General features: G+C 37.3%; 1 long non-coding RNA gene and 1 pseudogene across 1 annotated transcript in view; both read right to left on the bottom strand.

The window, feature by feature from the left end:
- Nucleotides 1-8,290, bottom strand: part of LOC144616528 (uncharacterized) — a 35,195-nt gene extending 26,905 nt beyond the window's left edge. Inside the window, exons 1-2 of the long non-coding RNA XR_013555891.2 lie at nt 8,178-8,290; nt 6,059-6,230 (exon numbers count right to left, since the gene is read on the bottom strand). This is a non-coding gene — a long non-coding RNA (uncharacterized LOC144616528). The remainder of the gene's footprint in view (nt 1-6,058; nt 6,231-8,177) is intronic.
- A 16,813-nt stretch (nt 8,291-25,103) lies between these two features.
- LOC132669766 (small nuclear ribonucleoprotein F pseudogene) lies at nt 25,104-25,593 on the bottom strand (annotated as a pseudogene).
- Between the last annotated feature and the right edge of the window lie 268 nt (nt 25,594-25,861).

The raw sequence follows: 25,861 nt of genomic DNA, 5'->3' as shown, positions 1-25,861 counted from the left end.
TGAGGTAAGTTTTGAAAACTATTATTTAAAAGAGTAAATGGAAGGGAAGTATTTTGGAAAGGTGGCATATCAGACTTCTTAACTACAAATTATAGAAATTGAGTTGATTTTAAACTGAGGGAGAATTTATTAACAGATATTAAATAGCTCTCAGAATCTCAGCATGGGCTACATCAGGCTAATAAGCTAGCAAGTGAATAACGATGTCCCTAATCACACTCTGGAATCAGTCTGATGGAGACCTCACAGCTACTGCTTCCACCAGGTGCAACTTTCATAACTTTCATATTATTTTGGATAATGCTGCGAGAACATCTGGTATTGTTACCTCTTCAGATTGTATGCAGCTGCCGCCACCTTCTCTGGTATAAATACCTCATAGCACTAGTTTCTTTGTGCCCCACTTCCTAACTCCTGGATCTGCCTCCTGAATCCTAGCTGTCAAAATTGGTGGAAAAATAGAATATGAAGATCATCATGTCTGAAAGTGTAAAATTCCGTAAAAGTAGGAAAGAGAAAATAAAATGGGAAACAAATAAAACAAAAAATAGTCACTAGAGTAGTAAGGGCAATGTTATATGAGGAATACATCTTGGGCTGATCAATGAAAGATGATAAACTCTGGGAGGGGAGTATTCCAGGCCAAGTGACAGGCAAATGAAAGACTGATGCAACAATGACCCTGGCTCAAGGAGCAGAAACAAAAGCCCAGTAGTGGGCTGTGGTGAGTAGAGGAGAAAGTGGCAAAAGATGAGGTCAGAGAAGCAGGCAGGGACTCAATTAAGTTGACCTTTATAGGCTGCTATGTAACAGTGTCCTTCCAAAAATTCATATGTTGCATAATCCCAATGTGGCTATACTTAGAGAACTTTTAGAAGGTAGTTAACATTAGATCAGGTCATAAGGGTAGGGTCCTAATCCCACCTGATTGGTGGCCTTTAAAAAGAGGAAGCGATAACTCTCCTTGCCTTCTCCTTACCTCTCTCAATGTCACATGGATGGAATCATACAGGATGTAGCCTTTCCAGGTTGGCTTCCTAGTAACATGCATTTAAGTCTCCTCTATATCTTCATAGCTTGATAGTTCATTTCCTTTTAATATGGAGTTATATTCCATTGTCTGGATGTATGACAGTTTATTTGTCCACTCACCTATTAAACACTGTGATTGCTTCCAAGTTTTGGCAATTATGAAGCTACTATAAATACCCTTGTGCATATTTATGTATGGTCATAGCTTTTCAATTCCTTTGCATATATACCAAGAAACTTGATTGTGAATCATAAAGTGTATGATTAGTTTTGTAAGCAACCATTGAATTAAATTCTAAAGTCTGTACCATTTTGTATACGCACTAGTCATGAATGAGAATTCCTGTTGCTACCCATTCTTGCTGGCATTTGATGTTGTAGTTCAGATTTTGGCCATTCTAAAATATATGCATTAGTATCTCATTGTTTTAATTTGCATTTCTCTGATGACAAAGGATGTGGATCATCTTTTCATACGCTCATTTAACATTTGTATATTTTCCTTGGTTAGGTATCTGTTAAGATCTTGGACCATCTCTCACTGGATTTTGGTGTGTTTTTTTTTTAAGTTGAATTTTAAGAATCCTTTGTATATTTTGCATAATGTCTTCAAGGAGCTTTATTCTTTTGCATTTTACAGTTAAATTTGTAATCCATTTTGAGTTAGTTTTTGTGAAGGATGCAAGGTCTGTTTATAGTTTTTGTTTTTTGTTTTTTTTTTTTTTGCACATGGATGTCCAGTTATTTCAGCACCATTTGTTTAAAAGACTATCTTTGTTCTATTGTATTGCCTTTGCTCTTTTGCCAATATCAGCTGACGGTATTTATGACCTATTTCTGGCCTTATAATTCTTAAGGTTGGATAGTATCAGTCCTCCAACTTTGTTCCTCTCCTTTAGTATCATGTTGGCTATTTCGAGTCTTTTGTCTATTCACATAAACTTCAGAATCAGTTTGTTGTTATCCACAAAGTAAACTGCTAGGATTTCAACTGGGATTGCATTGAAGCTACACATCAAGGTGAGAGCAAAATCTTCTCAATATTAAGACTTCTTATTCATGAACATGGACCATCTCCCCATTTACTTAGTTCTTTTATTTCTTTCATCAGAGTTTTGTAGTTTCCTCATATAAATCTTCTACATATTTTGTTAGACTTGTAATTATTTCATTTTTGAAGAAACTCAATAGTGGGACAGAGAGAGGGAGACACAGAATCCTAAACAGGCTCCAGGCTCTGAGCTGTCCCACACAGAGCCCAATGTGGGGCTCAAACTTACGAGCAGTGAGATCATGACCTGAGCTGAAGTTGGATGCTTAACTGACTGAGCCACCCAGGCATCCTTAAATGTGTCTTTATATTTAAAGTGAGTTTCTTGTAGACAACATAGAGCTGGGTCTTGTTTTCTGACCCACTCTGACAATTCCTGTATTTTATTTGGTTCATTTAGACCATTAACATTCAAAGTGATTATGGATATGATTTGGAGTAACACCTACCATATTTCTTGTTTTCTTTGCCCTTCCCCCTGCCAAAAATCACAAGATTTTTTTTGATATTTAAAAAATGGTTTAATTCCTGGAGGCAAATGGGGAAATGGTTTAATCCCTGGAGGCAAACAAATATCATAGCACTGTGAGGTACCCCCTATGACTGGATCTTTTTGGAGGTTTTAACTCTCAGAATTGTTCACACTGAGCCCCCATCAATTCATCCAGAATATCTGGACATCAGAACAAGTACAGCAGGAGAAAATAAGTGATAATAAGACCACTGTATTATAATACTTCATCTCAGAGATAATGGAAGCCTGAATCAGAATAACCGTGGGATCAAGTTAGGGACAGCTTCAAGACATGGTGAATAAAGAACCTACAGAATGTGATGAATGACTGAATTGGTAACATGAGAAAAATCTATGAAACCAACACAAGTTACATATTTTTTTTTCATTTATTTATTTTTTATAGACAGAGAGAGAGAACAAATGGGGGAGGGGCAGAGAGAGAAGGAGACATAGAATCTGAAGCAGGCTCCAGGCTCTGAGCTGTCAGCACAGAGCCCAACGCGGGGCTCGAACCCACAAACCACGAGATCATGACCTGAGCCGAAGTCAGATGTTCAACTGACTGAGCCACCCAGGCACCCCACAGGTTATGTATTTTAAAATACAATGGCAAGACAGGCACAGGATACAAATTCTCATTCTAAAAGGGAGAAATAAGGAAGAAGTGACAGATGTCAAGCAAGTCCAAAACTTAGCAGGGCAAACTACATTAGACCTAAAGACTCAAGAATAATCCTCTTTGATGTTCTGCTTCTGGACCCTCTGGGGCTTCCTGCTCTTGCAGAAATACTGAGGAGAACCTGTGCTCCCAGGTCTCTCTGCCTGGAGGGCCTGTCTCCACCACTTTGGTCAGCTCTGCCCCTATAGCTTTGGGAAGAGGTCAAATGGTCTGTTGAAAACAAGCTAATGGTTCCCCAATTTGAAACCAAATAGGCAGCCCAGATAGTCTTTAATTCATATTCAGGTCATTCTTCCCCTATTTTGAAGAGTAACAAACATTTGAAGCTAAATCACTCTATGATTCTGTCCTGTAAAATATAAGCAATCTCACAGCCTGTCATCATTTCTTCCCATTTCCTTCCTCTTCAGTTCAAAAAAGGCCATTGTCTTGCTGGGATGGCTAAGTCCATGGTTCACACATCCATACTAATGTCATGGATGGTTGACCATACCTTAGTGTTCTCTCAAACATGCCTTCTCCTTTTGCAGTATGGATAAGAATTGTCCAAATTTTTAAGATCTGGTACTTTTTTTTTTTTTTAACGTTTATTTATTTTTGAGACAGAGAGAGACAGAGCATGAATGGGGGAGGGTCAGAGAGAGGGAGACACAGAATCTGAAACAGGCTCCAGGCCCTGAGCTGTCAGCACAGAGCCCGACGCGGGGCTCGAACTCACGGACCGTGAGATCATGACCTGAGCCGAAGTCGGCCGCTCAACCGACTGAGCCACCCAGGCGCCCCACGGTCTGGTACCTTTTTGCTTAAAATTGTTTTTTCAAGTCATTTCTGTCCTCTTGTATTTCACTGCAAACAATCAGGAGGTACACCATTCCTTCAACATTTTGTTTAGAAATCTCCTCAGGTAGATACACAATTTCATTGCTTCCAAGTTCCACCTTCCACAAAGCACTAGGACACAAACAATGCAGCCAAGTTCTTTGCTACTTTATAACAAATACTGCCTTTCCTCTAGTTTCCAACAACATACTCATTTTTGTCTGAGAACTCATCAGAATGGACCTTACCATCCATATTTCTAAGTGCATGGCTTATAAACAACAGAAATTTATTTCTCACAGTTATGGAAGCTAAAATTTAAAGATCAGGGTGCCAGCACAGTCAGCTTCTGGTGAAATCCCTGTTCCAGGTTGCAGACTGCCAACTTCTCATTGTATCTTCACATGGCAAAAAAGAGCAAAGTAGAAGCAAGCTCTCTCATGATTTGAATCCCATGGGCACTAATCCCATTCATGATGAATATCCTCCCCTAGTGACTTCATCTAATCCTAATTACCTCCCAAAGACCCCCATTTGCTAATATTTTTACACTGGGGCATAAGATTTCAATATGAATTTGGGTGATGTGGAGGAGAACAGAAACAGTACATCCATAAGAAGCAGCTATTACACAGGGCACTTTAATATTAGAAAAAAAATGTATAAATGTAATTCACCAGATTAACAGATGAAAGGAAAACTCCACATGGCCATTTAAATAGAAGTATCAAATAAAATACTTGCTTTGGAAAAAAATCTATCAGGAAACTAGGGATAATAAGGAATATTTTTAATCTCATAAGGTGTAACCAAAAGCAGCCTACATTAGATTCAAGAATATTAACTTTAAAATTAAGAAAACAAAGGTATACATTGATCATCACTTTTATTAGCATCTTAATACAGAATCTAACCAATAAGATAATGCCAAGTATGCAGCCATTTTGGAAGAAAGTTTAGCAGTTTCCTACAAAGCCAAACATACCCTTATCATATGATCCAGCACACATATTCCTATATATTTACCCAACTGATCTGAAAACTTACGTCTACACAAAAATCTGCACACAAACGTCTACAGAAGTTTTTTCCTAAGTGCCAAAAGATGAAATAACTAAGATGTCCTTCAATGGGTGAGTGAATTTTGGTATATCTATACAATGGAATATTTTATGACAATTAAAAATACTGAGCTGCCAAATCATACAAATACATGGATGGGTCTTAAATGCATATAGCCAAGTGAAAGAAGCCAGTCTGAAAAGGCTATGTACATTATGATTACAATTATAGGACATAATGAGAAAACTAAACAAAAAACCTGATAAACACATCAGTGGTTTCCAGTGGTTGAGGAGGAGGGAGTGCATCAGCTAGATGAAATGCAGGCAATTTTTTAGGTTGGTAAAACTATTCTGTAGGACACTGCAATGGTACACTGTGTGCTAGTCAAAGTCCAAAGAAATCACAGCACAAGAGAGTGAATCATAATACAAATATTAAAAAAATAATTTAGGAAGTAGGGAGTCTCAGGATGTAACTTAGATGTGAACAATCAATCCAATTACATTACAAATGTATGAAACTACTTCACTGAAAGGGGTGGGGATAAAAGGTTCTGACCTTACTACCACTAAGAAAGAAATGGGCTCTGTCAAAATGAAGTTAAAAAAAAAAAAAAACTGCACATAAGTATGATATTCTAGTTAATAAAGTTATTTCGCATGGAGCTACAGGTTAATAATTCTGAACCCATTAGTCACACACACTGGACCTAAACAATTAAACAAATGGATACAGAAGCCAGATTTCGCACTGTTACAGTGAAAAGTAACAAGATAAGCAAGGGAAGAATGTTAGATTTATCTATGCAGTAGTTAGAATTGGAGATCTCAGTATGAACTCATGTTCCACTTACTATACATATATGATTAAATAATTACAGATATGTTATACTCACAGGTTAGTACACACACATATTTCCCTGTTCTGTCAGCTGAGAGGGTCTAGAAGCAATGACTCTCAGTAGCAATGAGTACACCCAGTGCCTACATCTTGATTTCCAGTATCTTCTCCATTTTCCAATAAATATACAAAGTTAACTTGGAGAGGATTGCAGTGCCAAAAAAGTGCTAAAAAATAAAATATAGAATAAGAGTATGTCAAAGGACATAGGAACCAACTAGGACACTCCCAATGTCTCAACTTGAAACAATATGAGCAACAAAATAAATTTAGTTTTGGATTATAAACCAAAATACAAGAATCCATGAATCTACAACAATGTAAATAAAGGACTGCATGAATAAATAAGTGGGGGATAATATACTTTCTGTGCAGAATTCCAAATAATTGATGTAAATATGTCACCCTAAAGGAAGACACGCATAACTCTACTTCATGGGCACACTACACATATGCACATGGTGACTTCTTTCCAAAGGGTACATTAAGATACCACTCTCAGTATCAGACAATCAGGTGGGCAAAAAGGAGGTAAGGATATAAAAACTTAAACCACATAATCAACAAGATAAATACTACTTATATCAAATTTTATGATTTGATAATAGAGAATACACCTTCCCAGGGGCACAAAGCACATTCACAAAAGTTGATCATATATTCAATCACAAAGCAGACATCAGTAAGTTCCATAAAGGAGAAATATTACCAGCAACCCTCTGTGATCATACTACTATAAAGTTAGAAATTATACATAGAACGAGGGGGAAAAAGTTTATTATTTTGGAAATAAAAAACTTTAAATCTTATATTAAGCAACTCTTAGATGAAAGGGACACTAAAAACAAAATTACAGAATTTCTTTTAAAATAATAAAAACATTAGTTGGCCATACTTTTGTGGGTCTAGTTCTGGGGTTTCTATTCTATTCCATTGGTCTATGTGTCTGTTTTTGTGCCAATACCATGCTGTCTTGATGATTACAGCTTTGTAGTAGAGGCTAAATCTGGGATTGTGATGCCTCCTGCTTTGGTGGTCTTCTTCAAAATTACTTTGGCTATTCGTGGCCTTCTGTGGTACCATACAAATTTTAGGATTGCTTGCTCTAGCTTTGAGAATGCTGGTGCAATTTTGAGATTTCATTGAATGTGTAGATAGCTTTGGGTAGTACTGACATTTTAACAATATTTATTCTTCCAATCCATTAGCATATGTTTTCACTCTTATGTGGATCCTGAGAAACTTAACAGAAGTCCATGGGGGAAGGGAAGAAAAAAAAAAAAAAAAGAGGTTAGAGAGGACAGAGCCAAAGCATAACAGACTTTTAAAAACTGAGAACAAACTGAGGGTAGATGGGGGGTGGGAGGGAGGAGAGGGTGGGTGATGGGTATTGAGGAGGGCACTTTTTGGGATGAGCACTGGGTGTTGTATGGAAACCAATTTGACAATAAATTTCATATTAAAAAATTTAAAAAAATAAATACATAAAAGTAAACTTAAAAAATGAATCAGGTTTTGGATGTGGATATTTATCAACTACATATGGATCCACTAAGGGCTCTGTAGAAAGTTTGAGTTTTGTCACTACAAATAAAAATTAATATAACATATTTGTATTTTACATTGTCATTAAAATTGTCCTTGGAGTAAAAAAATAAAATAAAATAAAATAATAAAAACACCACCTAGCAAATTCTGTGGAATATATTTAAGAGAGAAAAGAGAAAAGTTCAGAGTCTGAAACACTTATCAATAAAAAGAATTAAAATAATCTAATTAAATTCTTATCCTAAAAAACAAGAAAGAAAAAAATGAAGTAAACCAAAGGAACACACAAAGAAGGAAATACTAAAGATAAAAGTAAAAACTAATAAGGTACAGGATAGAAAATCAGAAGATGTAACTAATAAAGCAAAATCTCTAACAAAGAAAAAAACACATGAGTCAATAGTTAACTTAATTCAGAAAAATATAGGGAGAAAATATAAATACAAAATATGAAATTGCAAGGGAAATAACCATTAAAATAGAAGAAATGCTTTAAAATAATAGGAGAGCGCTTTAGAGAAATAAATTTGAAAATCTGTATGAAATGCATTTTTTTAGGGACTTACAGTCTATGAAAATGATTCCATTAGTGATAGAAGAGGTAAACAGACCAATTTCCATAGAAGAAAAAAAGCAAATAAGAAATAGCTACAAACAAAATAAACACCAGGCCCTGATGGTTTCATAGGGGAGTTCTGCAAAATATTTAATGACCAGATAGTACCAACATTCCACAATAAGTTCCAGAACACTGAAAATAAAGGAAAATGATCCAATTCTTTTTATGGAATAAGAACAAAGCTTTTAGCCAACAGAATCCAGCATGGTAATATGAAAACAATACTCCATGACCAAGTAAGATTTATTCCAAATGTAAAGTTGGCTCAATTTCAGGAAATAAGACTTCATACTAATACTTCCAAACCACTTTGTTTCCATAAGTGGAGAAATTCTTTAACAAATTTTAAAACGTGTTTTTGGTAAAAATCACTCAACTAAACAGAACTCACCCTGTTCTTAAAATGAGTATTGAGAACATAAGTGGATATCCACAAAGTACAGTACTATTTAAAATTTTCCAGAGGCCAATGCAATCAGATGAGAGAAAACACTATGAGGCATAAGAGTTGGGGGAAAAAAAAGAAATTTATTATTTGCAGACTATATAATCATATACCCAGATAGTCAATGACAAAGGTAACTCAAAAAACTCAGAACATAAAATTAACATGCAGACACCAAACATGCTTTCAGAAACACAAAAGGTAATCAGAGCATATAATGACAAAGAAAGTCTCATTTATAATAGCAAAAAGGAAATAAGACACCTAGAAATAAATAGGAAATGTACTAAATTTATACACAGAAAACTTAACATTCCTGAGATATAATATTAGACTTGAACAAATGGAAAGACATTCTTACATCTTGAATAATGTGGCTCAACATCTTATAGATTATCAGTTCTTCATAAGGTATAAATTTAATGCAACCCCCAAGAAAATATTAGTAAGCTTTTTAATAGATTTAAACATGTTAATTCAAATTTTATGTGGAATATCCAGGAAATACTATAAAAGAGAGCTACTAGGAAACAAGCCCTGGCAGACATTACAACATACTATAACACCTTTATAGTTAAAATAGAGCAGTACTGGTACATGGGCATATAGGCAGTCCAGTGGGAAAAGATTACAAGTCCAGATACACACCAAAGTGAATATTTTAATGTATGATGGAGGTAACATCTCAAGTCACTGGGGCAAGAATTGATATTTTAATAACTGGCGCTGAGATAACTGATATTTGGGTAAACATCAAAATTAGATCTATACCTCATTTCGTACAGAAAAATAAACTCCAAGTGGTTCAGGAATATAAATATTAAAAAAAATGAAACCACAAAAGAACAAGAAAAAAAATGAATGAATTTTTATAAAATCTTGGAGGTGGGGAAAGGTCTTTCTAGCTGTAACTCAAGATCCAGAGAAAATGCAAAAACTGTTAAATTTGACTACATAAAAACTTAAAACTTCAGCAAGGCCAAAACAAAACACACCACAAAGTCATAAGACAGAATACTAGAGAAAAACATTTATATATCACAAATAAAGAGCCAATAACATTAATATGGAATTCTTAAAAAATTCTGGAGGGAAAAAAAAAAACGGACCAAAATCCTGATAGTAAAATGAATGAAAAACACAAAAAAACAATCCAAACATTTTTTAAAGCCCTTAAACACATAGAAAGGCATTCAATCTTACTTATATTAATAGAATTCAAATTAATACAATTCTGAGATATCATTTCTCACCAAACAGATTGGTAAAAATTCAAAAAAACAACACACTATTTGCAAGGTTATGGAGAGACAAATTTGAAAACTTGTATGAAATAGGTTTTTTTTTATTTTTTTGAGGAACATATAGTTTATGAAAATGACCCCATTAGTAATAGAAAGCTTAAATAAATTTCCATAGAAGAACAAAAAGCAAACAAGAAACTGCTGCACGTAAAACAAGCACCAGGCCCTGATTGGGGCCCCACAGGGGTAAAAATGTAGAATAGTGTGCCTTTACAGAAGAGAATGTAGCAACATTTAACCAAAAACAGTAAATGAGAAAAAGTTTATATTTGGGGGATCTAGATGAAGGATTTAAAGGAAACCTTTGTACTATTCTTGTAGAGTTTCTATAAATCTGACATTATGTTGAAATTAAAAATTAGAAAAAAAAAAACATTGTTCTGGATGCTCTTGAAAATAGACTATAGGAGGGGCGCCTGGGTGGCTCAGTCAGTTAAGCGTCCGACTTCGGCTCAGGTCATGATCTCGCGGTCCGTGAGTTTGAGCCCCGCGTCGGGCTCTGTGCTGACAGCTCAGAGCCTGGAGCCTGTTTCAGATTCTGTGTCTCCCTCTCTCTGACCCTACCCTGTTCATGCTCTGTCTCTCCCTGTCTCAAAAATAAATAAAACGTTAAAAAATTAAAAAAAAAATAGACTATAAGAAGAAAAGATACGCAGAAGGGAGAATTTGTTGTGTTTCAACTAGGACAGTCACAGCAAAGATTATTTGATTCTGGATATATCTTGAAGATAGAACTGGTACTATTTACTGATAGACTAGATGTAGGGTAAGAGAGATTGAGAGGAGTCAAGGATAATTCCAGTGTTTTTGGCTTGAGTAGATGGAGTTGGCATCAACTGAAATGGGGAAGACATTGGTACAAATTTGGAGGTTAATTTCAGTTTGGGACAAATTAATTGTGAAATGTTTATTAGATATTTGGATGGGAATGTGCGTACCACACTTAATGCTTGCTATAGCTTGCACCTGCTCAGTACTCCATATATCTTGAGGCTTTGGTGTGTAGAAGAGCAGGGAAGACAAGGAAAAAAGGGAGACTTTGCCTTCCCAACCAACATAGTGAGGCCCACAATTTCAATACCACCTTCATCAAACATTCATCCTCTTGCTTCTATTTTTGGTTCTATACTGATTAACAGACTTCTTTGGGCAAACATTAGTAAAGCTTCTAGTGATTCCTCACCCATTTTCATATAAACTGAGTGTAGAACTAAGGCCACTGTCCATTATTCCATTCCAGCAAACCAAGGTTGAATTAAGAATGAAGTGCTTTTATTTTGGAAGTGGCTTTAATTCTTTTAATCGTGAAAAGCCATTATGATTATAGAAGTGCCAACTGGGAAAGCTGACATTTTCAGTGTGTCTAAAGCTCAGACCTAATTATGCCAGCAGAGGGTTGAATTTATCATTAATTAAAGCCTTTTAATCATCTTAAATTTTTCATATTGTCTGTTTTCAATGAAAATGTCTTTACTGTTCAGTGCATTTTTAAGTACGAATTACCTAAATAATATCTAAATCTACTGTGGCATAATGTCCAAGTGCTCCACTATAAGTATATATCAGGCAGCCATTAAATACACAAGGCTTCTTCAGTAGTTAAGAGAGTTAACAATGGACTATGGTTTATTTAAATCGAGAAACAAGAGGATAAATTCTTCCAAATAATGCCTAGTATGGTGATACAGACATGCCTGTCACTCTTGTAATCTGAAAGTATGACTTCTTTTAATGTCTTATATCTGGACCTTGATCTGTGAACACTAAGCATTATCACCTACCAAGAAAATGTTTCCATTTTTTTTTCCTGTCCCAATCTGCAATGGTTCTGGACTCCAAATTAACCTTTAATGGGGGAAAATGCCCTTAAGAAATCAATGTAGTAACTATTTCAGTTTTGAGCTGAATAAAGAAATTTTTAATGTGGTATACATATTGCAAAGATGCATTCATAAGCCCATCTTTTGCTTCCCTAGTATATATCTGTTTATAATGTGTTTAAATGCTTGCTTGTTTCTGTCTTACATGTATATAATAAACACGTCAGAGTTCCCTCACCCTTGGAAATCTAGATATGACTGGCTCAGAGTGCTGCCAATTCTCCATAATAACTAAAACCTTCTTCATGATTTCTGCTAACCCCTGGGGGTTTCATTTTTTCTAGTGCTCTGACTTCAGCTTTTGCATACAATTGTGCAGCGTATATTGAGGCTTTTCACCAAATTCCACAAGGACTCCATCTACTCTGAGCACAGACCTGGCACTACAAAGTAATTAGCTGCTGGACATATAAACCTATAGGGTTGAGTTCAGTGAGGAAGGAAGGGAGGGGAGGGGAGAGAGGTGGGAACAGAGAGAAGCTAATTGAGTCTATTTAGCAAAGTGGAATGAGCTTGGAGTTGGAGGCAATACAGGGTGGTAGGTAAATTCAGTGCAGTGAATGTAAAAGATAAAGCATCTGAAGAAAGAAGGAAGTAAGGAAGGGGGTCAGAGGGTCAGTGGGCCAGAAAAGGAGAGGGAAATAAATGGAGGAAGGGAAGTAGAAGGGAGAAAAGGACAAAGAAAATCAAAGAGCAAGAAAAAAAAAAAAAAAAAAAAAGGTATCATGAGGATTTGCATGCCGAATGGGAAACCTGTCATATTATGTAAGTGGACAGAAAGCCACTACCAGGCAGGCTCAGGGGTCTCAACAATATGGGATAAGACAGTGAGCTGCCTAGATCATCTGTGGGGCAGGATCTGTAATCAAAGCTAACTTCATATTTACGCAGAAAGTTTGTAATTCAGGTGTTTCACTTAACCCTTTAGTAAATTCAATTGTTTCAATTCTGTATTCTCCATCCTGTTTGTTTTAAGATCCAATACCCTTAACTGGATACTATACATATCAAAAATATCCTACCAGTCACAAAACAGAAATGTAAATAGGACAAAGAAAACCTGAACCCACCTTACTAGGTAAAGTGGCAAGGCCAGTGATCTTATAGAATCTGAGTTCTCCATGACTGCTATACTAGCATAATGCATAATAAATGTAATTTTTTGAATAAAGCAGCCATCACATTATCCTCTCTGGACTAGACACAGGAATAACTACAGCAGAAGTCTGAAATCACATCTCCCCCATAGCACCCTGGTTTCTCTGTTGCCATGACAACTCCAGAGAGAATGAAATAAGGTTTCAAGATATCATCAAATTCATTGATTTTTTTTTAAAAATCAGGTTATGTATTTCATGAATAGCAAACCCTGAATGCTGAGTTAAAATTAAATTAGAATATATTGCTTGAATTATCTCATTATACATATTCAAGTAAGGGACTTGACAATCTAGAATTCAAAGGACCATATCCCTAGAGTTGCTGAAATAAGTCTAGTATCCTCTTCATTGTTTTCACAATGAACACTGAGTCATCTGAATGGGAAAGATGAAGAGACTCTACTATCTGCAAAGACAATGAGCTGTCACTTCCTATCACCAGCTGCATTCCAGAAAACAGGTGTTCAATAACCAGGTATCACAGCTCAGTGTTTTGAAACATTATTTGAATGATAAACAGTATTCAAATATGGCAAAAAATACACAGTACAAATAGGAACAAATTCCAAGTAAACAGACTTGGGAAATAACAATTAATGGATAACAAATAAATACACTGAAGCATAAACGTGTTTAACTATTACTACCTGGTAGTTAAGGCCACCCTTGTTAGAAGAAATCTGTGAAAAATAATTTTACTGAAAAACGTACTTCAGACTTAGAAATATATTTTATGTTCTCTATCAACCTATAAAAGCTTCAATAGTAACTGACTGACATTATTTTTGACTAAAGTTACCAATATCTGGCATGCCTAATGTCAATAATTTTTAATAGCTTAGAAAAACAACGTATACATCCATTTCATTGAAAGATCTAATGGGGTTTGTTTTTTGTTTTTGTTAGGGTTGGGTCAATTTCCTCTAGGTCTACGCTCATTTGTTTGACAATCTCCTTACAGGTTAGGCATTGTGGGACTTAGGACAAGTTAAAGGCTTTTAGCTGCCCCATTTCATAGCTGAGAATTTTACATCAGTGTGAAAGGAGGTCAGTTTGCAAGAAGCACTTAGAATTTAAGTGGGATGGCACGTAAGAAAAAAACATTGCCTGGTTCTTTATAAAATTATAATGAGGTTTTTTTTAATGAACTATATATTTACAGTTCAGGATGAATTTACAATGAGTAAGGGCTCTTTTATTTGGAGAAACACAACAATAGTAAATAAGTATCAATATCTGGAAACAATGTGGTTTGATGGTTTCCCTCACTGTTTACTCTAAGTTGTGAGCATGGCAAATTGTGTATAGCCAACTGTTAAAGAATTGTGTCTCCCCAAATTCACAAATTGAAGCCCTAATCCCCCAGTACCTTAGAATGTGACTGTACTTGAAATACAGACCTTTAGAGTAGTAATTAAGGTTAAATGAAGTCACAAGGATTGGGCTTTATTCTGATTGGTATCCTTTTAGGGACACAGCAAGAAAGTAGCTGTCTACAAGACAAGGACAGAGGCCTCAATAGAAACCAAATGTTCTGACATCTTGATCTTGGACTTCCAGCCTCCAGAACCAGGAGAAAACAAATTTCCACTGTTTAAGCCACCCCATGTCTGGTATTTCATTATGGCAACCCTAGCAAACCAATATACCAATTCTGAGAAATTAAAATCAATTCAGATCATTTTATTTGGGGGAATTTTCTGTCTAAGGCATCTCAACTCAGAATCTATAGGCTTTCCTCTGCACTATTCCCCATCAATTTATACCAAGTTAGAGACAAATGAATTTATCTATCTTCAAAGGTAAGGACAAAGATCAAGAGCCTCTCTTCTGATTCCTTCTTCCTGGCATCTCTTGGATGGAGTCTAGACAATTGCTATGGTAAAGGAGCAGCCTAAACGACTTTGACCTTGGGAATCACTTTATAAAAAAGTTCAATGTGTGATGTTATTCTAAAGTTGGTAAAGCCCCTAAGGTTTGCAGAAAAGGGGAGGTGGGGCCAAGAGACGTTGCTGTTTAGATACTCTACTTAGGGTAATAGCCCATGAGTTGCTGTGTTGTTCATCATTTTACAGTTATTCTAGAGAAAGTGAATGGATAGGATGCACATCATACTTATATGGAGACTTTAACTGAAAAGGTCACAGAATGTTTAACAAAAAAAGGACAGGAATACAAAGGAAACAGTAAAGGAGATGGAGGAAATTGTAAAGGGAATACAAGCACATTATTTCTCTACTGAAAATCTAGATGGAGAGAACTTGTGAACATAAAAACCCTAGAAACTACCTCCATCATCTCTAATTTCTGCCAGTTTGTGTAGAGGGACCACTCCTCCCATCTGGGGCATTTTAGTCCTAGGTTATACAGAGATATTGTCAATAAGCCACCTTTTCACTGGATCACATATGATTGTCTCTCCATAATTCTCATCAGCTCAATACTTCTGAAGTATTAATTCAGAAATTTTCTAAATTACCACTCTCCTGTTTTACTCCAAAGTCAAGTCAAAAAGATATTCAGGCAATGATGTGCTTTAGACTCAAAATGCCCTCCAAACCTAAAGTAAATGAGGACACTGATGGTCACGAGAAGTGACTGGTTCCAGATGCATTCTCTCCCGCAAACGCAGAGTTGTTCATGGTCATGGTTTCCACCTCCCACCAGCCCAATGATGCACTAGCCAACTGCCAGGACTACAGAGGTTGGCATCACAACTGCTGGTCTCCACAGCTGTTACTTCTGAGGGAGAAGCGGAGATATGGAAAGTAGGGTGAAGGAATAATTCAGGAAGCATGAAAGACGCAGTGAATTAAATAGCCTTTTATTTGGTAGTATACTTAGTTGGGCACAAATTTCATCCGTTTAGAAATCACGTGCACTCCATGTTTTAGCTTTTAGGCTAAAGGGAAGCAAACACTCACCAGTATTCAATTACTATGGCAACATTTCTACCTCTCAGTTAGAACCCTGATTTAGGATATTTTGTGCATTCGTCAGTGCTTACCCTGTGCAGAGAGCCTCCTGAGCAACAATTTTCAGCCTTGCTAGCCTAACTCCCATAGCTGTCATATTACTTTAGTTCAACAGACATCCAGTGTGACTCTACCAAATATCCGGGCTGTATTCTAGGGATTCAAAGATGAATGCCATAAGACCATGGAATGCTTACAGCCAGCCAACACTCATCCCTGGAACTACACTGTAAAAGTCTCTCTCTCTGCAGTGCTTTTTCAAGATTTCTCATAAGTCATTCTCATCTTCTGTCTCTTCTCCACTTCATTAGGGAGGGAATTTTAATGCACATTAAAATTTCCAACGATAGAGTCTATACTTAGTAGTTGTATCTTAAATAACTGTTTTGAAGTACTGAATCACAAGTCCCCCATTAATATTTAGGAAAAAGCCTAGCCATGACATACTTATATGAAACCTAGCCATAAACCAATGGCCCACACATGAATAAGTAGAGTGAATAAACTGACATAGTCACGAATCATCTTGAGGTAGATCAATTCCTAGACACATGGCTCCTCCTATCTTTGTTGGCTCCTCTTGGCTTCAGTGTCAGAGAGTGGTGAATTGTGGGCTTGTCCATAAACTGGGAGAGGTTGGTGGAGAATTCCATCTTCTTAGAGCCAATGAACCTCGTGCACAGATTTAGAGAAAGACAGAATCTTTGGCTCTTCTCCCTAGCCTCATTGTGCTACTCTGTCAAAGGACATAGTAAAACATGAAGTATCCTAAAACAATGAAAACTGTGTGTTGCCTACAAATAGCCACAGTCTGAGAAATACACTGTACTGGCATCTTTTGAACCACGAAGACGTAAGATTGAAAAGGTAGCTGTTATTTTAACCCTGCTATGAACAATGACAACAAAATCCTTATTATGAAGTCCCTGCACTTTGTGGCTGGTCACTCACCTCTCATCATCATCATTCAGATTGTCTGGTACTGATCAAATAAATCAATCCATCCATCACCAAGTGAAGAAGCACCCTAGACTTGATCTCCAGATCTGTTCACAGTGTCTCCCAATCCCTCCATCTTTGCATCTCATCCAAGAACGAAAAGAGAAAAAGTTTGGGTGGGATCTCAAGCTAGTGAAAGATGACTCTCCCTAGACTCCCACTGTTTGCTAAGAAACTGCTAAACTCCCTGCTTCAGTTGAAGGCCCGTCTCAATGTGGCCCTCACCTGCTACTTCATCTTCTCCCACCTCACCTTTACCAGAAATCATTTTCCCCCATATGGCTAAGGTACTAACCTTGGTCAACTCTGCTGATAACATTTATCGTACATGAAAGTTTTCCCCACTCCTTTGCACTGGTTCCTACAATAGCTATTCTCTGAGGATCACGAAAATTCTCATCTCCCACTGACAGGTCGCAGTGCTGTGTCCAGCTCCGCTCTGAGCTCTTACAGTATCTCCACTCTCTGGATGACTCTTTTGACAAACAAATCATCCTGCCTGTGACACTTCTTGTCTCAAAGCTGGACAGTTGTTTGTTGTTGTGTTTATTCTGAACGCCTTGCCTTCTAAAATGCACAGATCCTGGTTCTCCTAAATTAGACCACAGAAAGCTTGTGTGAGTGCAGAAATAAAAATGTTTTTAAAAATATATTATCTTGAAATAAGCAAGAACTACCACCTGAATCCTGAAATAAGAAATCAAATATTTTTATCCTTTGCAGAATCATAGGAATAGAGGAGTTAAGTCTTCTATATTCTGTTGCTTTTTCTGTACTTATCCACCCAACACTGGATTTCTTTATAGATTTATGACATTTTTATGTCTCCCCATTAAGGTTATAAATCTCCTTAATATCAGTCTATGAAATATCTTATTTCTTTTTTTTTTTTAAATTTTTTTTTTTTAACGTTTATTTATTTTTGAGACAGAGAGAGACAGAGCATGAACGGGGGAGGGTCAGAGAGAGGGAGACACAGAATCCGAAACAGGCTCCAGGCTGTCAGCACAGAGCCCGACGCGGGGCTCGAACTCACGGACCGTGAGATCGTGACCTGAGCCGAAGTCGGCCGCTCAACCGACTGAGCCACCCAGGCGCCCCTGAAATATCTTATTTCTTTAGAATATTCAGAGTGATGCACAGTAACTGTTCAATAACTATTAACCCCAGTCAAATGATTAAACTATGAAATCTGAGTTGCCCTATTTTTAAAACAGAAAATCATATGTAGCTTTTAATAACAGCAAGAATTTTCCTGAAGGATACCAATATTAGTCTGGCACATAACTGGCACTCACTGGAAGGAAAGGAGGGAGGGAAAGTGGAGGGAGGGAAAGAGGAAGGAGAGGATGCTATGGCCTGTAGCTTATGGTGCAGAATATAAACTGAATATTAATGCTATTAAGCACTGTTATCAGGTACAGGTACAAACAGGATACACAACATTTCCACTGTTAAGAAATATAATTCTAACTCTTTGTTTCCTGTGTATATTCGATATTTATTAAAATATATGTCATCTTTCTCCCCTCCCCCATCTACTTAGATATCAGCAAAATTATTTTCCTTTTACCTACAGTAGCAGAAACATTATTCAAAGTAACCACATTTTACTACCAGCAGGAGCAACATTTAACAAGTAACATTTTGCCTTAGAAAAAGAATCAACAAAAATGCCAAATTACTGAATAGTTGATGTAAATTATTAGAAGCCAAAAACATGCTGAAAATTTGTAACTGTGCCCAGAGCTACATTTAAGCAAAAGAATCATTACTTCTACTTTGAAGAAAAAGCTTCTAAATCAGAAAAGCAAAGAAAGTCAGCTGAACCTTTCTCTGAATTATTTGGCAAAAAGCACATTTAGTAATATTTTATATACAAATGATGCCACTTTTCCAAGGTGCTCAAAATATTTTGCAAACAACCAGTCAGCTTCAGAGTATCATGATTAAACCAAAAGCAGTGTTCATGCCTTTGCACAGGAATAAAACTCAATGCTCATAGTAACTGAATTATGTAGAAAGTCAGTCAGATCCCTTCTCACCCCTGACCACCCCCATCTATTCTCCTATAGGTCTGCCTGTTCCCAGATCCTGCACTAAAATAGAAACTGATTTTCCTATCTGGGACTTTCTGTAAAAGGTAAAGAGCAAACCTAGGCATGTCTGGCTGTCACTCAGGAATAGATCGATTCAAAAGGTGATTAAGGACATTTTCAGCTGGAGAAAACTACAGCTGGCTTTACAGATAACAATTACTCACTGATAATTGTGGTGTTTGAAAATTACTACTGCTTCCAGGGACGTCCACAATTCCTCATAGCTTTCCGGGGCTCAGAAGAAATGACTGGCAGCCTCTTTTCTACAACATGACAAATCGGAGCTTTCACAAACTCAATCAAAATTGATTTCTGATGGCAAATAAGCAACTAAAAAGATGCTACACATCACATGTTGTCAGAGAAATGCAAATTAAAACCATGAGATACTATACTCCTATCATCCAAAATCCAGAGCACTGACACCACCAAAGGCTGGTGAGGGTGTGGAGCAAGAGGAATGCTCTATACGGTTGGCGGGATGCACAATGGTCCAGCCACTTTGGAAGAAAGTTTGACAGCATCTTAAAAACTAAACATACTTTTATCAAAGTTTCTCTTTATTTGTTTAATCTCTACACTCAAAATGGGGCTCGAACTCAGGACCCTGAGATCAAGAGTCACACGCTCTTATGACTGAGCCATCCAGGAACCCCAAAACTAAACATATTTTTATCATATAATCCAGTAATCATGCTCCTTGTTATTTACCCAACAGAGCTAAAGACTTAATGTTTGCATGAAAACCTGCACATGGATGTTTGTAGTTTTATTCATAACTTCCAAAACTTGGAAGCAACCAAGGCATCTTTCAGTAGGTGAATGAATAATCTGTGGTACATTCAGGAAACAGAATGTTATTCAGCTAAAAAGAAATGAGCTATCAAGCTATGAAAAGGTAGAGAAATCTTAAACGCACATTACTGATAGAACACAGTCTTTAAAAGTTACACACCATAAGATTCCAACTATCTGACATCCTCGAAAAGGCAAAACTATGACGACAGTAAGAAGATCAAGGGTTGGCAAGGGTTAGTGAGAAAAGGATGAATAGGTGGAACACAGAGGATTTTTAGGGCACTGAAACTACTCTGTATGGTACTATAATGGTGGATACATATAATTACACATTTGTCCAAACACAAAGAATATACACCACCAGGAACGAACCCCAATATAAAGTATGGATTCTGGGTGATAATGATGCATCAACGTAGGTTTTGTCAGTTGACAAATATAACACTCCGGTGAATGATGCTGATAATGGGGGGAGGCTATGTATATTGGGGGCTAAGAAGTGTATAGGAAATTTCTTTACCTTCCCAATTTTCCTTAGTGTATAAGAATGCAACTGATTTCTGTACATTAATTTTGTACCCTGCGACTCTGCTGAATTCATGTATCAGTTCTAGCAGACTTTTGGTGGAGTCTATCCGGTTTTCCATGTATAATATCATGTGATCTACAAAAAGTGAAAGCTTGACTTTATCTTTGCCAATTTTGATGCCTTTGATTTACTTTTGTTGTCTGATTGCTGATGCTAGAACTTCCAACACTATGTTAAACAACAGCGGTGAGAGTGGACATCCCTGTCGTGTTCCTGATCTCAGGGGGAAAGCTCTCAGTTTTTCCCTCTTGAGGATGATGTTAGCTGTGGGCTTTTCATAAATGGCTTTTATGATCTTTAAGTATGTTCCTTCTATCCCGACTTTCTTGAGGGTTTTTATTAAGAAAGGATGCTGAATTTTATCAAATGCTTTTTCTGCATCAATTGACAGGATCATATGGTTCTTATCTTTTCTTTTCTTAATGTGATGTATCATAGACTGATTTGTGAATATCGAACCAGCCCTGCAGCCCAGGAATGAATCCCACTTGATCATGGTGAATAATTCTTTTTATATGCTATTGAATTCGATTTGCTAGCATCTTGTTGAGAATTTTTGCATCCATATTCATCAGGGATATTGGCCTGTAGTTCCCTTTTTTGCTGGATCTCTGTCTGGTTTGGGAATCAAAGTAATGCTGGCTTCATAGCTTCTGCACAGCAAAGGAAACAATCAACAAAACTAAAAGGCAACCCATGGAATGGGAAAAGATATTTGCAAACGACATATTGGACAAAGGGCTAGTATCCAAAATCTATAAAGAACTTACCAAACTCCACACCTGAAAAACAAATAATCCAGTGAAGAAATGGACAGAAGACATGAATAGACACTTTTCTAAAGAAGACATCCAGATGGCCAACAGGCACATGACAAGATGCTCAACGTCACTCCTCTTCAGGGAAATACAAATCAAAACCACACTGAGATACCACCTCACACCAGTCAGAGTGGCTAAAATGAACAAATCAGGAGACTATAGATGCTGGAGAGGATATGGAGAAAATGGAACACTCTTGCGCTGTTGGTGGGAATGCAAACCGGTGCAGCCACTCTAGAAAACAGTGTGGAGGTTCCTCAAAAAGTTAAAAATAGATCTACCCTATGACCCAGCAATAGCACTGCTAGGAATTTACCCAAGGGATACAAGAGTGCTGATGACAGGTGCCCTTTGTACCCCAATGTTTTGGGTTTTTTTTTAATTGTTGAGAGACAGAGACAGAGCATGAGCGGGGGAGGGGCAGAGAGAGAGGGAGACACAGAATTGGAAGAAGACTCCAGGCTCTGCGCTGTCAGAACAGGGCCCAATGCGGGGCTCAAACCCACTAACCGTGAGATCATGACCTGAGCTGAAGTCAGAAGTTCAATCGATTGAACCACCCAGGCGCCCCTGTACCCCAATGTTTATAGCAGCACTTTCAACAATAGCCAAATTATGGAAAGAGCCTAAATGTCCATCAACCGACCAATGGATAAAGAAGATGTGGCTTATATATACAATGGAATACTATTTGGCAATGAGAAAGAATGAAATCTGGCCACTTGCAGCAATGTGGATGAAACTGGAGACTGTTATGCTAAGTGAAATAAGTCAGGCAGAGAAAGACAGATACCATATGTTTTCATTCATATGTGGATCCTGAGAAACTCACCAGAAGACCAAGGGGGAGGGCATTGGAAGGGGAAGTTACAGAGAGGGTAGGAGGCAAACCATAAGAGACTCTTAAATACTGAGAACAAACTGAGGGTTGATGGGGGGTGGGGAAGAGGGGAAAGTGGGTGATGGGCATTGAGGAGGGCACCTGTTGGGATGAGCACTGGGTATTGTATGGAAACCAATTTGACAATAAATTACATATAAGAAATAAAATGTAACTCTAATGCTCACTAAAATAAATACATAAATAAATACATAGATAAATAAAATTAATCCTTAACCCACCATCTTCATAGAAGCTACTGAGGACACTGGCCATAGGAAAGCACCTACTCCTTCCCCTACAAATATCCACACACATCCTTGTTCCTGGTTTCTGCAATACTCCCCCTTATGATATAAAAGCACTGTAGTTCACTCTTTTGGGTCATTCATATGAGCTGCTCTTTCCTAGTGCTCCCCCAAAGACAACCCATGATTGCTTTACTACCTGATACCCCTCGACCAGATCCTTTCACTATTCCTCCCACCTAAAACTCATGAAATCAAAACTATGATTTGGAATGCAACATTCAATACTGCCTTTATTATTCCCAGGTTCCAGCACTCTTGCTATTCCTTATCTCCTGAAATCCTTACCACTTTTTCAGTATTTGTATTTAGTGTTTTGGGGTATTTTCATACTTTAGTATTTGATACACGAATTCATGAATTTAATATCCTGCATCTAAAGTTCTAAGAGAACCATGCCATTATAAATAGGGTCAATTATATACCTAAGCAGAAAGATTAGTTCAATTTCCAGAGTGGATAAACTTCAGACTTTTATTCTCCCAATAATCAAGCTAGTACTCTAGGTCAGATCTACTTTAGGATGTAGGTAAGAGGTAGCTAAACTGTAGTTCTAAAACCCTAACCCTTATCTCTCAGCCTCACTCTACATAGGAAATTTCCAATCGCATTTCTAATATTAGAATCATACCGTTGTTATTTAATGTAATATCCTATGCTTATCTACCTTTGGCACTACTGTATTGTCTTGAAATTTTCAGAATTCCTGTTTCTCTGACTCCCTCCCTTCCTCTCTTAAGCTCCCAAAGGCAAACACAATGTGTTCTTCTCACCTCCCAAGGCCTATAGCAATGCCTGGGATATGGTGAACGCTCAATTGATGTGTGTGGACAAACCCATTCAATGTGTGAGTGAAAGAATTAATAGCATATTCAAGAGCATACTCACCAAACATGTCAACTCCCTTTTACCTTTTTTCTATGTGTATGCATTTGCAACTACTGCCAATACATTTCAAACATACAGGGTGAAACAATGTAGATAATAGTAAAGGTGAAGTATTGTCCATGTAAACTTGGCTGGGATCTCAACAGAGCTTCTCCTTGCAACACGTCTCTAAAATCTAAAGTGAGGGCACCTGGGTGACTCAGTCAGTTAAGCATCCAACTCTTAATTTCGGCTCAGGTCATGATCTCACATTTGGTGAGATTGATCCCGCGATGAGCTCTATGGTGACAGCTTGGGATATTGTCTCTCCTCTGCCCCTCCCCAACTAGCACTCTCTTACATGTGCTCTCTCTCTCAAAATAAATAAACCTTAAAAATCCAAAGTGAAGAGGGCAGGGCATGGACTGAATTGTGTCCCAACAAAAATTAATATCTTCATCCAAACCTCCAGTATTTTAGAATGTAATTGTATCTGGAGGTAGGGTCTTTAAAGAGGCAATTAAGTTAAAATGAGGTGATTAGAGTAAGCCCTAATCCCATATGACTACTGTCTTTACAAGAGGACATTTGGATACACATAACAGGCAGAGTTAAGACTGTGTGAAGACAGCCATATACAAGCCAAGGAGAAAAGCCTCAGAAGGAACCAAACTGACACCTTGGACTTCTGGCTTTCAAAATTGTAAATAAATTTGTTTTCCTTCCCTTCCCCTAATGTTCATCTGTTGAGTTTCTCAAATTCCACATATGAGTGATTTCATGTGATATCTTTCTCTAACTTATTTTGCTTAGCATAATACGTTCCAGTTCCATCCATGTTGTTGCAAATGGCAAGATCTCAATTTTCATCACTGAGTGGTATTCCATTGTGTGTGCGTGTGTGTGTGTGTGTGTGTGTGTGTGTGTATACACATATACATACATATATATATACACACACACACTATATCATATTTATCCATTATATACACTATATACACATATACATACATATATACACACACTATATCATCTTTATCCATTTATCAGTCGATGGACATTTGGGCTCTTTCCATAATTTGGCTATTGTTGATATGGTTTGCCTCCCAATGTTTATAATACCACTAAGAGACTTTCAAATACAGAGATCAAACTGAGGGTTGCTGGGGAGTGGGGTGGGGAAGGTTTGGGGGGTGGGGGCTGCGTTAAATAAGTGAGAGGCATTAAGGAGAGCATTTTTCAGGATGAGCTCTGGGTGTCCTATGTAAGAGATGAATCACTGGGTTCTACTCCTGAAGCAAAAACTACACTGTATGTTAACTAACTTGAAAAAAAAAAATTCTGTCATGTAAGCTACCCAGTCTGCACTGCTTTTTTATGGCAGCCCAAGCAAATTAATAAGCAGGGCATGGGCTGCTTTAGAAGGCATAGGTACTTCATACAGTGAGGCATTTTTCATAGAAGATATGAAGGAAACCATCATGGTTGTCTATAATATGCCTGGGTGCAGTGCTGGGTTGTTCATGAGAATTACCCTTTTAGCTCCTCACAAAACCATATAAGGTCATATTATTAACCCAGTTTTTAAAATAAGTGAGTTCAATAGATTGAGAGGCTTTCTAAGGATATTTGGCTGATTTACTTCAGAAACAGTTTCAATAATGCCTAGGTGACTTCAAAGTCCATATTCTTTTTTTTTAAAACATGTTTATTGTCTGGACATACATATAAATTCACCACATAAGATGCTATTCTCTCATTTCCCCATCTTCTTCCTCTTCAACACCCCTGAATTAAAGAACATTACACCTTATTAAAACTTCACCCAAATGACCAGACAATGCTCCATCTGTATATTCTTCTCTGTTTGCAAGCTGCATGTTCATATAGCCATCTGCAGATACCAGATAGCTTTTGTACTCCATTCCCCACTTGAGTTTCACCATCACTGGCTTTCCTGTTAATCCATTCAGGAAAAATTTGGGATTGAGGGGCAAATTTATCTCGACTACAAGCAAATGCTGCAGGCCACTCAGCACCGACCCAGCTGTTGCCCGTCCTTCCTGACTGGAGTAGCTATGCCTGAGCGCAAGTCACAGCGCTTCCAGGGTAAAAATAAATGTCCATATTCTTTTTTGAACAAAGTCTATGTTCTTTACAACTCCTCCAGAATAAAAGGGCTCTGATGGCTGAAGGTCTGGGACAAAGATGCTCCTATGTCCACAGGCAGGAGAACATCCCCACGCACAATCTGGAGGTAGACTGGAGGTAGCTGATATTTTTTAAATCACATCTCTACAATTATAGTATGTGCCAGAATAGAAGATGCAAGTTTTCACACACAAAAAATAGAAAACATAAAGAAAAATAGAGAAGGTGGAGGAGGGAGAGATGGAAAAATCCGAAAGTAACTTTGCATCAATTGAAAGTAAAAAACCTAGAACCAAAGCACCCAAGATTCAGCGTCTTGTTACTCCACGTGTCCTCCAAAACAAACGTCGGCATA

This window comes from Panthera onca, chromosome B3 (assembly GCF_046562875.1).
Source record: "Panthera onca isolate mPanOnc1 chromosome B3, mPanOnc1 haplotype 2, whole genome shotgun sequence".
Taxonomy (NCBI): domain Eukaryota; kingdom Metazoa; phylum Chordata; class Mammalia; order Carnivora; family Felidae; genus Panthera; species Panthera onca.
Note: the sequence above shows the minus strand (reverse complement) of the source record. Positions and strands in the feature narration are given on the sequence as shown.